The sequence below is a fragment of the Strix aluco genome, chromosome 2, assembly GCF_031877795.1.
Source record: "Strix aluco isolate bStrAlu1 chromosome 2, bStrAlu1.hap1, whole genome shotgun sequence".
Classification (NCBI taxonomy): domain Eukaryota; kingdom Metazoa; phylum Chordata; class Aves; order Strigiformes; family Strigidae; genus Strix; species Strix aluco.
Genome location: NC_133932.1, coordinates 3,109,892 through 3,127,846, shown reverse-complemented (window position 1 = coordinate 3,127,846; position 17,955 = coordinate 3,109,892). Strand labels below are relative to the sequence as shown.

The window sequence follows — 17,955 nt, the reverse complement described above, 5'->3', positions numbered from 1 at the left end:
AACCTTTAGCCAAGTTTTGAGCCATGACATTGAGTCCTCACTCAGGTCTGGACAGTCTTCAGGGAGGTTCAATTTTTCTGCAGACCTACTCCTAATATGTATTCCCGTCCTAAGCTGTCTTTGCCCACATGTTTGGATTTGGATCAAAAGCATCAGCAGACCTAAAATCCTGCAGAGTGGGTGGAAGGGACAAGTGAGAAGCCAGAAATTAAATTGCTACCAGGAGGTTTTTTTCACCCTAGTTGTGCAAACCATGGTGAAACACTTTGTTTTTTTCATTCCTCTGTCACACACCCCCCAAGTCTGCCAGTCACGCAGTGCTGCATTTGAGGCAAAGAGCATGAAAAGAGGTGCATGGTGAGGTGTTACTGTCTGCTTTATACCAAGGGAAGAAGGTATGAAGGCAAAAGAGGATCTGAGTATTTTTCCTGTCTCTGTGCTGCCCAAGCATGCCTCAGGTCCAGGCAGCACGGCCCTGATAGCCACATGGGACTTGGGGCTTGGATGCAACCTTGAGATTGAGAAAAAGCGCAGAGACTGGGCACTTCCAGAAAGCAGGCTACAGCCTGTGAAAGGAGTGTTTGAAACCAAATCAACAACATGACAGCCAGTCCCCGTATTCACTTAAAAAATCTGCCTAGAGCTCCTTAGTGTCTTTGTTTTACAGCCATTTGATGAAGATGCACTCAACTCATGGGATGTTCAGAGGCCTAAATAGTTAATGTCTGCGCAGAGCTTTGGGGTAGAGTGTTATTAGGAACCCATGTTGTTTTGCAAAAGAGCACCTGCCCAAGTAAAGCACCTGCAGGTACTCCCATGAAAAGAACAATAAATGCTGGATGTTACACCAGCTCCATTTAACTACTCTGCCAGTTTTCAAATCAAGCTCTGCTCTTGGCAACTTATTCAGGCTCAGGATGTAGTCACAATTGCCTATTTAAAAGGCAAATCCACAAATACAATTAAAGAAAAGTACCTACAAAAAAAAAAGGGGGGGAGGGGGGGGGAGAGGGAGAAATCAAGCTACCATTAAAATTAAATCCCAGAGAGTGATTTGTAAATAACATTCAAGGAGCTGAGAAAAGGAGTAAAGTAGGCCATTGGGAACCTAGTGTGGAAAAATAAATCCAATTAAACACCATTATCGTATGTATTGCAAATGAAACTTGTGCTCGGATATGAAATTAAAGTTGCTGAGGCTGTTTGGGATGTAAGGTTTTGAGGAGTTTTCCAATTTTGCGTGTTCATTTTTTAAGCAGAATTTTCAATGACGAATATTTTTGTCTGATGGAAAACCCAGGGCTCTTTCTTTTTATGATTATTTTTATTATATATCCTTAAATTCCACAGGCAGGCAGTGTTAATTTTTTTCATAGCCAGCCCTGTTTACAGCTGGTTTTGAATTAGTAGCCCATTAAGCTAAATGATAAAGCAAAAACTGCAAGTGAGCAAGGCCAGGATTTCCATACCAAATACCCCTCGTAATCAAGCTGCTAAGGCCATCCTGCACAGCTTTAGTCAATCCTTTAAAACACTTCCCCCTCTGTCTTTGAAGTTGTTATTTTTTTCCTTTTACTGCTCCCCAGTCTTCTGATACCATCTTGAAGGACATCCTGGTGTGACATCACTTCTGTGACGAGTCTCCAGGAATTTGTGGTGCCAAATGCTGGGATATCGCTGATGACCCAGGACACACAAAGAGGATTTTGCAGAGGGGGAAAGTAGAGTTTAAATACTCTGGACCTCATTTGTTTTCTGAAAGCCCCTACCAGCTTCTCCAGCGTGGGCGTTCAGCACAGATATTGGTGCTTATCTCAACATTTGCTTTTACTTTGCTGTTCACCTTCAAAGAAACCTTAGGCATAAAATTTTGTTAGACCTTTTCCTCCCTGTGAGTTGATGTTCTGAGATGCAGTCCTGGGCTCTCAAATAAGCCTCTCCTCAATGACCAGAATCACAGCCTCCTCCCTCTTTCTCCCTCAATTTCCATTTCTCTTAAACCTGGGTAACGCTTCCCTGCCCTGTAGGGTTTTGAGCATTAATTTAAAAGGAAGGTGTTTAGAGAAGAAGAGCACTGTAGTCATGCTAAGCAATTGCTATCATTAGCTAGCTGCTTTGGAAACATCTTGCTTTCAGGCAGGCTGGAGACTCGGAAGCAGCCCATTCAGCTAAACACAGGGGACTTGAATTTGATGAGGCAGTTTCCTAAAAGGCTGGTGGAGCCCAGCTGATTCAGCTCTCAACTGAATTGTCCTTGGTAAATTTTCTAGCCCTCTTGATTTTGCAGTCGGGCACTCAAAATGCCCTGAAATGTCTTCTGGGATGATGCCACATCATCACATCTTCCTGTCTGCATTGTAACATCATGTTACAATGAGATGATACAAGACGTGGCTGTCACAAAGGGGGCCTTACTGCATCATCAGGTGGCTTTTCAAAAGGGTTTTTCTTCTGGAAAAGGAGAATTTGCTGATTCTGCACCACACCTGCCAATGACAGGACAAGTGGGATCACTGTTGAGCCTCAAATTACAGCACGAGCTCCATTTCTGTCCTCCATTGTCCCTTGTCCTCAGCCCTTTGAACATAGACTCCCTCCCCTGTGATTAGCACCTAGTGTCCACGCCAGAATGGCTTAACTGGAACGATGGGCTTCAAAGCCCACAAGCCTTCCTCACAGGAGTTTTGTGATGAGGGCTTACCACAGACTAACCAGGGGCTTGCTCGGCGTGGTTAGCTTGAATGCCCTGGAAGCTATGCAGGGGAGATGCCATGTTTCGTAGAACTGCCTGCAGGGCTTCAAGCGTGCCAGTCTTTGGGGCCTGATCAGACAAAGTCATGGCTATCAACAGGGTGACAAAAGATTTATGGCAATAGCATGTTAGTAACTAGCGGAGGGGGAGAGAAAAGGAGAATGAGCAGTCCTGTCTTTCTGCCAAAATGCGCACTGATCGGAGAATGACCCTGTATGACTGTAGATCGTAGCTAGTCTCCATTTAGCTGTAGCCCGTGTAGCCTGTACTATCACTAATGCCTTCATCAGGTGGGTGGGAGCTGGGGGAAGGGAGAAAAGAGATGTTCATTTGGGTCTGATGACCAGAGTGGGAAACAGAGAGCGTCTTTCTTTCTAATACCCTCTCAGTCCTCTTCCCTCCCTATGGAGGTCCTAGCTGTGGAGAAGAGAGCTCATCTGTTGCAGTGGTCACCTCCACCCATCCTTGCTCCCCTTTCGCTTTCTCTAGTGCATGGCCCCGTCAGTTCTGCTGAACGGGCAGCTCTCGTGGCAGCAGAGTCTGCTTTGGCAAAAGGACAAACATCTGAATAGTTTCAAAGCTAAGGAGAGAAACATGGGAGAATACATCAGAGAGTGCAGACTAAGCAGTGGTGTGGGAGCAGTCCTCAGAAACCAGCCCTCCCAGTACGTGTGGCCAGCTAAAGAACCCATCCATCTCTGGGGTCCTCTTCACGGAGGCCAGAGGGTGCTTTCTGAGCTGGGCTCCAAGAAGGGGTCAGTGAAAACCCAAGCCTTTGCAGCCTTTGAAAAAAACTAGTTGGCAGATCTGGGGAAACCACAGCATAAACAGGCCAAAATGGTGTGATCCTGACATAGAAACTATCAGCAGAGAAAAATACTGGTGAAAGGGACCAAGCGCAAGAGGGCATGTTTGGAGCCATGCGCAAGTGTGGCATTTTCATAAATTCTCAGGCATTCAGGGGCCATAGTTCAGCTGTACTCGCCACTCCGCAGGAATGTGTGCCTGACAACTTGGAGCATGCCCCTCTTGTCCCTGAAAGCTGGCTGAGCCCCAGCTTTCATGGGTGCTCTCAGGCATCCGGCACCCGAGAGCACCCATGACCCTAGGCGGGAAGCACAGCTCGCGGCTCTTCTTGCTTCCCGCTGGTGGTATCCAGCCAGATTTCCCAAAGAGCTCATTCTCCATCTGGTCAGCCCAGAAAGGGGTGGCTCTGCAGGGTGGATGCTCAGGCAGGCCAAGCATCTCTTGCTGCTTGGGGTCAGTGTCCATCCCTGACAGGTCTGCGGGCACTGACGCCTGGGAACACACTGGGTGCCAAGCCTGCGGGGGTTTCGGCCAAGGGAACAGGAAGGACAAGACAGAGTGAAGGCAGAAGGCCAACATCATATTAATTGTTTCTTCCTATTTCATAGGTACTAGGCAAGAGGTGGCATTGTATCTTATTTTGATCATGTGGTTAAAAGTGAATAAAATCAAAGTCAGAGGTGGATGGTGTCTTCCAAAAGGGGTAGTAGGGATGTAGCTGGAAACAGCATCTTAGGGAAAAGAGAAATGCCAAGATTTATTTCTACTACAGCTACTAGCATGGCTTGATGGGTTTTTCTGGATAGCAACAGACAGTTTCTGTTTGCTGAGATTGCTTAAAAAAAATAAAAACCTGCTTCTTCCAAAATAAAAAGCATAAAGAAAAGAAACCAGCTTTCTTAAAGAAAAAAAGAGAGGCACAGGGGGAAAAAGAGAGAAATGGCTCTATTGCTTGATCTGTTTCTGTACCTTTTGTTCATTAATTTTAATTTAGATTGATTTATTCCAAAATGAGCCCTGGGTTGCATATATTTGCATAACCCTCTCCAGTAGCAATGCTGTGGAGAATCCAGCGAGTGAGGAAGAGCAACAGCGGAGGGTAGGAACTGAGACTGGAAGTCCCAGAAAGATATTCCCCTGAGCTGGGCCGTCGCACTGGGATGGGGAAGGCATTTCAAGGTCTGTTTAGTCACAGGTGTGGCTTTGCATGCGTGCAGAACAGCCCTGCAAAATAGAAGTTGGGGCATAGCAGTCAGGTGGGGGGAGAGTGGAGGTGGGGTGAAACCAGTGGGGGAGAAAACACACAACTGCACTGCAGAGATTAGAAACAAACCCACGGAAGAGCAACTGCTGTGGAAAATCAGTTGTCCAGTAGAGAAACTGATAGTGTCAGCAGTGTAGCATGGACAGATTACCCTGCAGAGCAGAGCTCGGGCAGGTTATAGCCCTCCTGAGATAGATATCCTCAGCACAGAGTATACTCATAGCCTGATACCATCTGTATGTTAGATGGGTTTCTGAAGCCATCAACTGAACCTTCCTTCTTGGAGATGATGAAGGCAACTTATACCCACTGCGCAGCAGGTGTACCTAAATCCTGGCTCTCTCCTCACTCTCTGTGCTTCCAGTGTTGAGCTGCCAGCCGGGCTGACTGGGACTGAAGTGTGGAGGGCAGCAAGGAGGAGGATGAAGAACAGCCTCTGTTGTCTTGATTTAATCCTTACGCACACACAAAAATTCCTCCCACCCCTGAGAGAAAATGACCAAAGAGCAATTTCCACCTTCATCCTCCACCTGCCCCTTCCATTTCCAGTGTAAACCACTCAAGAATTTGCCTAACAAATTGGCCTCCCCTCTGGTTATTGTCCCAAGTGAACAGTCTCTCCATTCACTAACCCATGACGGTAAGTCGGTTTGGGAAGCGGCAGGTTTATCTTCCCGGCTCAGGCACTGCACCGGGTCCGCTTGTGAACCGGTTGCCATTCAGTGTCTGCTCTGCTGTTGATAAAGCACATTACACATGGCTGGGCTTGCATGATTAATACAGCTGTCTAAGCGCTCTCTCTAAAAACAAAAACAACCGGGAGAAGGGAGGTGTGGGATTTGGGAGGGAGGGGGTGCACAGGGAAAAAGCGAACCATTCCAAAGAAACCAGGCTTGCAGAAAAAGCAGAGTGCTCCTGGCAGGCCTTCCCGTCCCTGGTCTGTCAGCAGACCTCCCCTGCAAAAGGGAGAGGCCTATTGGTGAAGGAGGAATGCGCTTGGGTCCTCCCCACCATCGTCACCTGCGTGTCCCTCGGCAATCTGGGGAATGAGTGCACGGACAGGAGCGAGGGGTGAGGCCATGGAGAAGGGTGTGCGATAATCAGTGAGGTCTGGCCAGGCAGCCTCTATGGTTGGTGTTAGAGGTGTGTCCTCGCTGACAGACGAGTACGCCCCTCAGCCAGGTCACCTTGTGCACCGTACGTGCACACCCCATGCTCGGAGGCACATCCCACAGTGAGCAATTTGCAGGCACCCTAAAACATCTAAAGGATGAGCTGAAGTGGCTGCAGGCATCTCTTCCATTGCCCCAACTCATCCAGCTGAAGGCCAGCTCAGCTGCCTGTGTAAGCCACAGTAACTTTCCCTTTTTAATTACTGATCTGGGAAGCCCCTATGGCTTTCTGCTCCAGCTTTGCCCATGCCTGGGCCAGACATTAAAGCTGTGCTTGCACTGTTAGGGCGTTAAGGTGACAAGGAGTCTCACTCTGGACTTGCTCACAGATAAGTGCAACCATCCTTGGATGAGAACTACAGGTGACACAAAGTAATATTTACTTAGCCCACATGCTTTAGAGACCTACACCAGCCTGTGGGCCCAGCTTGACTCCCGTGAAATCTCTAAATCGCTGGAATGCTGAGACAAGCACACAGCCTTGCTCATAGCATTCCCATGATACGGGTCCCATACTTTTCGTTGTTCACAACCAGCCCTTGACAAAGGCTGGCTGAAACCTCCTCCTAGCTTGTTCCACTCCTGGGCAAGGCGGGATGGGGACAAGGGTTGGTTTCTCCTAAGCTCACTGCAAGGGAGGCCCCAGAGAGGAGTGGTGGCCATAAGAAGACCTCAGGGACAGGTTGGGGGGGACACTGTGCTGCAGGTCCTGGAGGAGAAGGATAGGAAGGGCAGAGGCAGCGATACGACGGGATTTCAATACCAGAGCAACCTCAAGCATGCTGGTCATGCTCCACCCTGATTTAGTTCTCCTTCTGCTCCAGTCTCCTTTCCAGTCACCCTTTGGTGTGTCACTCCCTCTTCATTTCTGCTCACAGCCACTCAAATCTTTCTTGTGTCAAATATCCAGCAAAGCTTGTGGAAAACCATAAGAGGGATGAAGTGGGTAAACAGACAGACATAAAGCTGATGAAAATATTAATTTTTCAAGAGGTTCCAGAGCCTCTGATTAGCAAACCTGCTTCCTAGGGCTGTATGTGCTCTGGGTGAGGGCGGCTATGCTGTTTTTTCCCCGTTGAGACATCAGACTCTGTGCTGGTGTCACCTTTGGTCTGCTGTGCTATACACATGTGCTTGAGAGGTGAGCAGGGGAGGGATTGCTGTATCCTAGGAATAGCAGAAAAAGCTTAGATCTTCCCTGTGATGGACCCTGAAAAAGTCTGTGCTATGTATTTGTTGGATGTTTCGCTTGTAGGATGAGTCTTCAACAAATTATTTGAAGACAAAGCAGTTTTAAGTAACTGATTTTGTTATCAGTAGTTTGCCGGGTGTTTGGATTTTTTTGTTGTTGTTTTAAATCTCCTCCAGCTGCTAGGGGAATGGAAAGGGTGGGAGAACTATTTTGCAGTTGTGAGAAAACCGTGGAACCTTTTTGATACCTACAGGACAGACTCGGTGATGAAAGATCTGTGTAACCTTGAAACGCAGGTGGTCTTCTAGCCCCCACCAGCCTCACTGGTTAGGATAACAGTTCAATTCTAGACTAGGAGTACTGTAAACCAGCTCCAGGATAAATGGCATAAGCAGCCAGCTTTTGAACACCATGCCCTTCTCAGAAAGACACTGAAAAATGCAATTTCAGGGATATTCTTTAGACCTCAGGGAAGGATGGGTGCGCTGCATTACGGAATGAATCTTCACTAAGACACGAGGTATGATAGATGAGTACTTAGTACACCATGAATGAGCTCCAAAACATGGGGAAGGACTGTTCAGTGCTAAAAAAGCATGAGCAAATTCTGAAATACATTAAACCAAGAGCTAAGATTGATAGACACCAGAGACATTTCCTTAATCTTGCTGGAGAGTTGCTGGAGGGCATCCTCCCTCGTTTACACAGTGGTACTTCCACCTCTAGAAAAGCCAGCCTATTGCCACTGTAGTCACAGTCAAGTTTTAATTACAGGAGCAGAACTGGTAGGGAGAACGGGGTATGAACAGGTAATGAACAAAGTAGTTTCAATATTAAGAACAGGGAGTGAAAAATCATGTCTTCTTCTCAAAAGGGAGGGGAGGACACAGGAAAGTAGTAAGAAAAAAGCCCCAAATGAACCCTAGTAAGTAGAAGCTGCTAATCCCTAAAGCCTCAGAGTAGAGTGCAAAGCCCTGGAAGAAAGAAATTAATAACTTTCAAAGTATGACCTTGAAAATGGAATTAACAGTATTCCTCCCTTTTAAGCCTTCATGATAATAAAGATTTCATCTTCTGAAGCCCTGGCAAGAGAGTCAACAGACTAGAAAAATCACTTCCCGCAGAGGAGCTGGCAAGTGTAAAACCTAAGACCCCTCCAGGCCCCAGGGAGTGAGATGACAGAGAGAGACCTGTATAGTTCACATCCCCTTTCCCTTTCACCTTCTCCTTTAGAGTTTTTTTTTTCCATTCCTCCCTCATTTTTGGTCCTCTTCTTTGCTCAAGAATCAGGACTCCAGCCTTCCCTGTAGGTAGAGTCAGCCTGTCAACAGCATGGACCCCAGAGCCGCAGAGGTTGGAGAGCACTTGGAAAAACAGCAGGCCAACTCTACTTGATTTCATTACTCCTCCTAATAAGAGGAGTAGGCAAGTCCTCCTAACCTGTTCCAGTGCCTCCTCCAGGCCTCACTTCCATTTAGAAACTCATGGGGGCTGATTATCCCCTTATACCAGGTTTTACCCCGTATTCTTCAACAGGATCCCAAGGGCAGATTCCCCAAAGCAAATAAGCATCCTGTAGCTCTCTGATGCCCTTTGAAACTTCTCTGTGGGCTCTCCTCCATCAGCACTGCAGATAGGTCAAGCCCTGGACTCTTGTTAATAAGAGAAAAACTGGTACCCGCTGTCTCTTTTCCTATCTCCATTTCAGTTTACTCAGATGATGAGACCCAGTAACATATTCTAGATTGGTGAATGTGGGTGATTTTTTTCTTCTGTGGGTATGGACCAGGAATACATCTGCTTTCTGCTTGCATCTCAAATGACCTGTTTTAAAGGTCTGTGTTGGGAATCTTGAAAGTCCTAGGTTCCATTTCTGCTGGCGGTGATCATGTTGCTCACAACATGTGCAGGCATGACTCTCTGCAACCAAGCGGACTTGTGGCTTTAGTTACAAGTCTGGCCTCATTTGCCCATTCAGCAAGGGTTACGTGGCATGGCACAGCCTCAGAATCACAGAATCATCTTGGTTGGAAAAGACCTTGAAGATCACTTAGTCCAACCATTAACCTAACCTTGACAGTTCTCAACTCCACCAGATCCCTCAGCTCTGGGTCAACCCGACTCTTCAACCCCTCCAGGGATGGGGACTCCCCCCCTGCCCTGGGCAGCCCATTCCAACGCCCAACAACCCCTTCTGCAAAGAAATCCTTCCTAAGAGCCAGTCTGACCCTGCCCTGGCGCAGCTTGAGGCCATTCCCTCTTGTCCTGGCGCTGGGTCCTTGGCTCAAGAGACTCATCCCCCCTCTCTGCACCCTCCTTTCAGGGAGTTGTAGAGGGCCATGAGGTCTCCCCTCAGCCTCCTCTTCTCCAGACTAAACCCCCCCAGTTCCCTCAGCCGCTCCCCATCAGACCTGTGCTCCAGACCCTGCACCAGCTCCGTTGCCCTTCTCTGGACACGCTCGAGTCCTTCAATGGCCTTTTTGGAGTGAGGGGCCTCTATCCCCCTCTCTTATGGGTCCCTTCAGGGGTGTTATCTCAGGGGTGCTATTGGTGTTGCAAAAGGGAGCTGGAGGGAGTGAGGGGTAAGAAGGGGGTATTTGTGTGGAAGAAGTAGAATGGGATAGAAACTTTACCACCACCCCCTGCAACAGCTGCTTCTTGCTATGTAGCAGGTAGATGTCTTGCTTTTGTTGGGATTGACCAGCCAGCAGATCCGATCTGCCCCCGCCCCCCCTCCCCAAGCAGTTTTATCAAGGATAATGCTGTGTAGCACTTGTGGAGAGATGCAGAGCCATGGGCATCCCATTCCGTGCCACAAAAACGTGGCCCTGCTGGGCTGCCTCAGACAAGAGTGGCTCAGACCGTGCGAGGCTGGCACCCCTTCTTTCGCATGGTCCCGCGTGGGCTTTGCTGTGCAGGACCCCAGGATTCTCCCGCGGGCGTGGGGCGGGGGGGCTGCCACTGCCAGCCGCTGCTATTGCCAGCCCGGGGGCTTACCCGGGTTTGGGAGGCGGGTCGGGGGAGAGCCCGGAGCTTCGATTTTTCGTGGCCTTCGGCTGCCACCTCGTGGGGAAGCGGCGCTTGGGCGGCTGCGGCGGCTCCCGAGCCCGGCCCGGAGCCGCAGCATCGCCCGGCAAAGCAGAGCCTGGGGGTCGGGGGGGTGTGTGACAACCAGGGACTTCGCGCAGGGCAGCCGGAGGGCGAGTGCTGACCCCCCGAGTGCCGCAGCATCCCTTCGCCTACCGCTCTGTGCCCTCTCTCATACCTGTTTGTTGGCGTTTGAGCTTCACCAGGCGCCACATCCACGCCTAAACAGCTCCCTAGGAATCCCCACTTTTTTCTCCTGTAGTTCTGACCCGGGCTGGTACTGACTCCTTGCCTTTGCATTCCTGGTGCTAACTCCCCTTGCCCATAAACATGCATCGTTTCCCTGTACCTGCCTTTCTCCCACTGTCCCTGCTTCCCTGCACCTCATCTGGGTTTAATTTCCTCTCTTCATCTCCCCTTCTCCCAGGACCTGTTCTTGTTACCTGTCCAACCTGCATGCTCACATCAGCTCCCACATTTCCCCATCCTCACCCCACCTGACATCTCCTCCTCTTGCCCTCTTCCGTGTCCTGAGCCAAGCGTGCCCATATTGCCATTTCAATCAAAGACCTTCCCTGATACCATTTTCTGCTCTGTGGCCCTGCGTTAGTACAAGCGTAAGGCTCATCATACCGCCTCAGTCCATATTACCCCTTTCTTATATCCCTCATCACAGCAGCCTTTTGCTATGCCTCTGGCCTGGTAGAATCTTCCTCTCCTATTTATCACCTCCTCATGCAGCCCCCAACCCTGAATGGGCACTGCAGGCTTTGAGGGGCCAAAGCCATCTATAAGGCAGGGCCTATACAGGGCTACCGAGCAGCCTTCTGACCTTGGCCACTGCTGCCGAGGCTGTGTCGCAGCGCCTGTAGCACTATAAATTCAAGGCTTGAAGGCAGGGAGAAAAGGGCTCTTTTATTCACCCACAGAAGTCAAGCCTCAAGGAGTCTGCTCCCCTCTCGGTGATTTCTGCAGCCAGCCTCACCTCTGGAGGTCGAGCCTGTGCCACGGAGGATGCACCACTGGAGTCTCAGTTTCTTAGGCCTCACGGGGCATCTTACCAAGTCCTCTCACGGCTAAACTCTGCTCCCTTCAGCTGGCTGGGTAGCATCCACTGAGGGCTCAGTCATAGCTGTGCCCCAGGTTTGGTGGGGAGACTTGCAGCTCTGCAATTCAGGACTTGAGCATTCAGTGGCCACCAGTCTCTTGACACTGGGTAGCTTCTTTCTGAACAGTTTCCTTGACAAAAAGCTCATCTCTGTCTTTCCTAGGGAGACCTGAACACACCCCAGCTAATTCTTCCCCTGCTGAGCAGTTTCCTTAGCCTGGCTCTCCTGTAGTCAGCAGAGGAGACTGCAGAGCAAGGAGTGACTGAGACAGTTTTAATCTAGCTGGTTCAGGTAGCAATTAGTAACAGGCAGCGTGCCAGGCTTTCTGTTAATGCCAAGGTCCTTAAGTCACAGGAGAACATAACACCCAAATTTAATGTGTGGCCTTAATATCACTGCTGGCAGCTGACTGCTGCTGTGCTCCTTAAAAGCTGAGGGAGGTTGTGGGTATGGAAGTCTTCAGGCAGTCCAGAAGTGACTGAACAAGTTCATGGAAGAAAAAATGAATCTGTCAAGGAGCGCAGCTTCTGCCAGCTCAGGGTGACTCTGAAGCACCTGAGGCAGGCCAATATGATGCCATGCTGGCCACGTGCTCCTGGCTGGCCCCGGGACAGGACTGGAGGTTAGACAAGACCCTTGGACTAACCCAGTAGAGCTGGTCTTTTCATGCGGTATGCTCGTCTTGGAGCTCTTGGCTTTGCAATCTTGCTGTGAACGTAAGCAGCACACCCTGCTTTTCCCCTCTCCCTCCACTGTCTCACCCAAGCCCCACCACTCTTCTTGCCATGTCTTTTCCTACACCTTTCACAGGAGTGGGAGTGGTTCACGAGCCATGACACACACAAAAACAAAACGAAAGAAAGCATTACAGCTATACCATGCAAACTAGCATACATACCCATGTCCTCTATAGTGAGCCCTGGGCTAGCCTAGCTTGCAGCCCTCCAGGGAGGAGCAAGTGTAGCAGGCCCGGCTGTGCTGTGCCAGTTGTATGGGGGTCCCTAAACCCTGTGAGGGGCCGAAGCACTGACCCACTGAGGTGATCCCAGGAAAGTCATTCAAGACATGTGAAGTCTTTGGGGCACCCCATCTCCAAGGGTGTTGAAGGCAGATGACAGTTTTGTGGTGCTATTTACCTTTTTCTGAAAGGCCACATCTCTGCACTGTTGCGAGGCTCAAGCATCAGAGCAGAAAAAATGTTCTGAGACACAGTTGCTGGCTTTCTTTGTTCTTATGATTAAAATAAATATTTTTTTCCTCTTCAAGCCTTGCTCTCAGACACAGCAAAAGTATTTCGGCTGCCGCTCTTCCACTTAAAAAAAGTAAAATCAGCCCAAGGCAAACACCCAGCATGGGATTGTTCCACCTGCCCTGTTGATGTCTGTAAAGTGCTATGCAAACAGGGCCTTATAATGGGAAAGGTCAGGCATCCTTAGCAGTAGCGGGTGCCGCTGGCTCTGCGTGTGAGGCTGGTAAAGCTCTCGCAGCGCTGCCTGCACATGAGAGCAGGCAGCAACTCTGCCGCATCATGCTGCGTGGAAGGGTTTGCCTGCGGGGGGGGGTGCAATTGCTGAAGCCCCATGCTGCGGGGCCTCACCACCCCTTCCACATCCCCGCTTGGAAGTATGGGGACGTTCTCCCAGAAGTGTCAGGAAAAGACCCCTGGAGCCTCTCTGTGCGGGGCTGGTGCACGGGGCTGTTACACGCAGGTGGGCAGGAGCAGTGAGGTCACGGTGGCACCGCACTGGTTTTCCCATGGTTAAATTAAAGGACAGAGCTAGGGTTACCCTGCTTTGGAGAGAGGGGTGGGATGGGGTCCCCTTCAGCCCTGAGGGAGCTCCAGCTCTCCAAATCTCGGCCAAGGTGACCTCGTGCCATGACACCATTGCGGATCGCCCAGGCTGAATGCGCGGCACAGATGAACCCTCAGAAACATGGGGCGCAGTGTCCGGGGAGGCTGTGGCAGCTCGGTTGGGCGCCGCGGCAGGGCTCCACCTGCATCTGCACTGGGTGCCTAAATGTCCCGCTATTTGGAGCAAGGAAAAGAGGCACAATTGTTTTGTCCTTGCCAATTTTCAGTCTGTTCCTTCGAGGGTAGGGAGGCTCTGCAGAGAGATCTGGACAGGCTGGAGCGATGGGCTGAGGCCAACTGGAGGAGTTTCAATAAGGCCAAATGCCGGGTGCTGCACTTGGGCCACAACAACCCCCAGCAGCGCTACAGGCTTGGGGAGGAGTGGCTGGAGAGCTGCCAGTCAGAGAGGGACCTGGGGGGGTTGATTGACAGCCGGCTGAACAGGAGCCAGCAGTGTGCCCAGGTGGCCAAGAAGGCCAATGGCATCCTGGCTTGTATCAGCAATAGCGTGGCCAGCAGGGACAGGGAAGGGATCTTACCCCTGGACTCGGCACTGGTGAGGCCGCCCCTCAATGACTGGGTTCAGTTTTGGGCCCCTCACTCCAAAAAGGCCATTGAGAGACTCGAGCGTGTCCAGAGAAGGGCAATGGAGCTGGTGCAGGGTCTGGAGCACAGGTCTGATGGGGAGCGGCTGAGGGAACTGGGGGGGTTTAGTCTGGAGAAGAGGAGGCTGAGGGGAGACCTCATGGCCCTCTACAACTCCCTGAAAGGAGGGTGCAGAGAGGGGGGATGAGTCTCTTGAGCCAAGGACCCAGCGCCAGGACAAGAGGGAATGGCCTCAAGCTGCGCCAGGGCAGGGTCAGACTGGCTCTTAGGAAGTATTTCTTTGCAGAAGGGGTTGTTGAGCGTTGGAATGGGCTGCCCAGGGCAGGGGGGGAGTCCCCATCCCTGGAGGGGTTGAAGAGTCGGGTTGACCCAGCGCTGAGGGATCTGGTGGAGTTGGGAACGGTCAGGGTGAGGTTCATGGTTGGACTGGAGGAGCTTCAAGGGCTTTTCCAACTGAGATGATTCAGTGATTTGGTTAATGTGATCTGACTTGCTCAGCCATTTGGGGCCTGGGGAGTCCCTTAAGGGGTTTATTTGTGAGATGCTGCCAGATACTGGCATTAACTCATCAGCACCACAAACCCAATTTCCTTCCCCTCCTTCAGAGCTCCGCCGTGCTCACGGACTTCGCACTGCCGCCAGACCGCAGGGCAAGGCTTAGCCCGGGGGATCAGCTTGCCGAGCAAAACTCCCCGAGCACGGGCTGGAGGTTTGGGGAGCGGCGAGACCGGGTTTACCGGAGCCCCCCCCGTGCCCACCGGACGGGGCCACTTCGTGTCTCCTAGCGCCGGGCCCGGGGGCGCGCTGACACCCTGTGCCAAGGCCAAACCCGGCAGGCAGGGCAGCGCAACGGGGCGGCACGGGGGGTGTCGGGGGGGCTTCTCGCTCCCCGGAACATCCCCCCCCCCCCCCCCCGCCAAAAAAACCGCCGCTGCGGCGGCGAGAGGAGCGGGCGGCTCTGGGGGGCGGCGGCGGCCGCCAGGGGGCGGTGCAGACCGCGGCGGTGGCGGGCTGAGGCCGTTGGCGGGCGGAGGCCGTGAGGGGCGGGGGGGGAGGGTGTGGATGCGGCCGTGGCTGCCCACGCGTGCACGCCCGTGGGGCGGGGGGGTGCGTGGGGCGGAGAGGGGCGTTGCACGCGTGTGTTGGGGGGGGCGGTCGGGCGTGAGCTGGGCGTGAGCACCGCTGCGAGGCCTCCCCGCCGCGGATCTCGGCTCCCACATGGGCCGGCAACCGTGGGCCGCGGCCTAGTGGCCCAGCCGGGTGCGGCCGGGAGAGGAGGCGAAAGTGACAGGGTGAGTTGGGAACTGATGCAACTTCCTGCACCAAGTCTCACTCAAAGATGAATATTTTAGTTTGTCCTGACATTTTCATTAACATTTTTTAAGTTTGAGCAATTAGCCCCCCCACCAAAGCCTAAACTCTTCCAGGTTTTCAAGATCTTTTGTGACTGACCTGTAACCTTCCCACAGTTTTACAATAGATATGACAGCAAATACAGCATTAGCGAGCTCTGCTGTAAAACATGGAGACTGCGTGTCCAGGGACTGCAACACAGGATCCCAGAATCATCTCGGTTGGAAAAGACCTTGAAGATCCCCCAGTCCAACCATGAACCTCACCCTGACCGTTCCCAATTCCACCAGATCCCTCAGCGCTGGGTCAACCCGACTCTTCAATCCCTCCAGGGATGGGGACTCCCCCCCTGCCCTGGGCAGCCTATTCCAACGCCCAACAACCCCTTCTGCAAAGAAATCCTTCCTCATAGCCAGTCTGACCCTGCCCTGGCGCAGCTTGAGGCCATTCCCTCTTGTCCTGGCGCTGGTTCCTTGGCTCAAGAGACTCATCCCCCCTCTCTGCACCCTCCTTTCAGGGAGTTGTAGAGGGCCATGAGGTCTCCCCTCAGCCTCCTCTTCTCCAGACTAAAGCCCCCCAGTTCCCTCAGCTGCTCCTCATAAGACATGTGCTCCAGAAATCCAGAGATCCCATCCCATCCCTCTATCCCCCACACCCCGAGCCGTGCTCTTCACGTATTAAGGCAGCAGTACCCCAAACGCAGCCCTGCCTCTGCTGTGCTGTGCCTCTGCAGGCACACACGCCTTTGCTCCGACTGCTGGTGCACCCTAGAAAAGTGACAAGGAGGGGGATGGTCGCCACGTCTGTATGTGTTACATACATGTCCATGTATGTGTTAGAGAAATAGTTATTTTAGCCAAATCGTAAAAATGTGGTGGCTGAAAACTTTTTGTGGGCGATGCGCCCTGCCTGGTGTGTTCTTGATTATTTGCAGGGCCACAAGACTCATGTTTTGGGCCAGAGGAGTCATGTTTTGGGACCTCTTCACTGCCAATATCGGATGCAAATGGTCCCAAACAGCCTCCCCCTAATTATTTGACCATGAAAGATGTTTTCTTTGAAACATAGGCCAAGTAAGTGTAGCAGCTGAACTTGTTCCTGAGATCAGAGGGGGAAATAAATTCCTGTCACCCAGACAAGGAGTGAAAAACCAGTGTTGTAGGATTTCTGTCACAAGCCACGAAAGAGGAGCAGGGACTAACTGAAAAAAGAAGCCATAGATGGAATATAAATTTTCCACACAATTCAGCACATACTTAATAGAATAGAACTGGGGCACAAACAGCTGATCTAGTAAGTGATGGGCTACATTAGGAAGAAATCACACTAATTAAAGTGCTACAGAATTTCAGGGGCTCTGGGGACATCCTTCTTGGATTTGCTGCCTTTTAGTCACCAGCTAGAGTTTAATAGTGACTGTGCTGCTGAGCAAGCCTGTGGCACCCCTGCTCCACCCCGCAGAGAGGGGCTCTTCACCTGGTAAACTCTGCAGGTTGTGAGAGGGAGCAGTTGCACATTGGACCCACGGGTCTCTCCTTAACAGGGGCCCTTTTTTTTTTTTTTTTTTTTTGGCTCCCCCCTGCCGTTAGAAATAGCTCTTCTTGGTAGTAAGCACGTCTTCTTTCTTCCACAGCAGGATCAGTCCCAACATACTCATCGCCATCTCCACACGTCAGCATCTTCCTGCGCTCCTTCTGTGTAAAACACTGCGTATACGTACTGATATATGTCTATGTGTACATGTACATATGCATGTGTGTGTACCTATACATGTACCTATGTGTACATGGACACGCGTGTGTACATATGCATATAAATATATGCGTACACCTTTGTGTGCATATACACGATGAGATTTTATAAAACCATAACCACGTACCCTTCCCTGCCCCATTCTAAAGAAAAGGCTGCCAAGGCTTGGTATTGCAGGGTGAATTTAAAACAGCATCGCTGCCTTTAAAGCCATCCAGAAGAGGGAACCCATAAATGAGAGGATGAATGAGAAGATGTCAGGAGTGTTAGCACTTAATATTCCTGGAGCGAGGCTGCATTATTTGTTGCTGCGGCAGAGCGCTCCTCCCTGCCCCCTCTGACAGACCCCCGTGCATGCGCGCACACACGGCTGCAAGTTCGTTTCCCACCCTCATACAAAAATCAACCTCCCTGGCACACCCTGCACCCTCGCAGGGCCATAAACACAACGCCGAAGCCTTCCTCCACCCCCATTAAGAAATAAATAATTGCGGCGCAGCCCCTGGGAGAGGAGGCGGCCGCTGGTTGGGCCCATGTTTTATTGATCGGACCACTGTGATGAATCAGCCCCTGCGGAGCCGGTGTCTGGTTGCAGACAGGCACTGGCCACCGCGCAGAATTACAACGAGCCCTGGCATCGCAGGGCCACTGCCGGGAAGGTGTCAGGGAGGGAAGGTGTGGGGCTGGTGGCCAGGGAGGGGGGGATGCGCCGTGCGATGGTGTGAGCCATGCCCCCGCACTGGGCGGCCTGTGGCTCCCAGCCAGAGGCACGGTGAGGGATGGGATGGGGTCGGCAGCCGGGGATGAGCCTTCCCGCTTGCTCCAGGCCCCATTTCTCCAGCCTGGGTGTTGCTTCGGGAGAGCCGCGTGCCGTCTGAGCGTTGGGCGAGAGGGGAGGATGCCGAGGAGCTGGTGGGCAGGAGCTGGCAGTTGGGCTGGACGGAGGCTCACCTAAGCGGGATGGTGGCTGCACCCTCCACAGGAGCGGCCCGGGAGCGAAGCGCCGCGT

At 51.7% G+C, this 17,955-nt stretch overlaps 1 protein-coding gene across 3 annotated transcripts in view; it reads left to right on the top strand.

Moving 5' to 3' along the window:
* Positions 1–17,955, top strand: part of LSAMP (limbic system associated membrane protein) — a 1,030,544-nt gene that overhangs the window by 1,004,913 nt on the left and 7,676 nt on the right. The window lies entirely within an intron of this gene.